General features: G+C 33.1%; 1 non-coding gene across 1 annotated transcript; it reads left to right on the forward strand.

Moving 5' to 3' along the window:
• The first annotated feature begins 597 nt into the window (after window positions 1–597).
• LOC131822521 (U6 spliceosomal RNA) lies at window positions 598–704 on the forward strand. Its single transcript, XR_009350286.1, has one exon. It is a non-coding gene; the product is annotated as a U6 spliceosomal RNA (small nuclear RNA).
• Window positions 705–1,190: the final 486 nt, after the last annotated feature.

Here is a 1,190-nt window from a genome sequence, read left to right on the forward strand (position 1 = left end):
ATCAAGAGTGTAATTTCGCTTCTTCATTCTTTCTCAGAACTGCTTTAATTATTTGTTGTCTTTTATGGTCTCATATAAATTTTAGGATTCTTTACTTACTTCTGTAAAAACACAATATTGGATTTTTTAAAGATTATCTATTTATTTATTTCACAGAGAGAGAGATGACAAGCAGGCAGAGAGGCAGGCAGAGAGAGAAGAGGTAGAAGCTTCCTGCTGAGCAGAGAGCCTGATGCAGGGCTCGATCCCAGGACCCTGGGATCATGACCTGAGCCGAAGGCAGCGGCTTAACCCACTGAGCCACCCAGGCGCCCCTAACATTGGATTTTTGATAGGAATTGAATTTACAGATGGTTTTCGGTAGTATGGACATTTTAACAATGTTAATTCTTACCATTCATGAATATGAGCTATCTTTCCATTTATGTCTCCTTCAATTTCTTTATCAATGTCATAGTTTATGGGGTACAGATCTTTCATCTTCTTAGTTAAATCTTTTCCTAAGTATTTTATTAGTTTTGATGCTATTGTGAATTAGATTGTTCTCTTTATTTTTTCAGACAGTTCATCATTAGAGTGTTAAAATGCTCCTGTCTTGTGCTTACTTTGGCAGCACATATACTAATATTGGAATGATGCAGAGAAGATTAGCTTGATCACTGAACAAGGATGACATGAAAAACTGGGAAGCATTCCATATTTAAAAAAAAACGAAACAAAACAAAATTCTTGTCTTTTATATATTGATCTTGTATTTGGCAGCTTTACTAAATTTGTTAATTCAAAATTTTTTGTGAATTTTTTAGGATTCTTTTCCATGTAAGTTATTTTATCCAAAAGAAAGAAAATTTTACTTCTTCCTTTTTTTTTTTTTTTTTTGAGTCTTTTATTTCTTTGTGTTCCTTTTTTCTCTGGCTAGGACATCCAGTACTATGTCAAATGAGAGTAGTGAAAGTGGACACACTTGTCTTTTTTCTGATCTTTAAGGGGAAAACTTTCAAACTTTTTTGATTGAATATGAGATTAGCTCTGGGCTTGCAATATGTGTTTTTTCTTTAATGGATTTTTTAAATTATTTTTTAAAATTTTTTATAAACATATAATGTGTTTTTATCCCTAGGGGTACAAGTCTGTGAATCACCAGGTTTACACATTTCACAGCACTCACCATCACTCACCATAACACCTGC

The sequence above is a fragment of the Mustela lutreola genome, assembly GCF_030435805.1.
Source record: "Mustela lutreola isolate mMusLut2 chromosome 4 unlocalized genomic scaffold, mMusLut2.pri SUPER_4_unloc_1, whole genome shotgun sequence".
Taxonomy (NCBI): Eukaryota; Metazoa; Chordata; class Mammalia; order Carnivora; family Mustelidae; genus Mustela; species Mustela lutreola.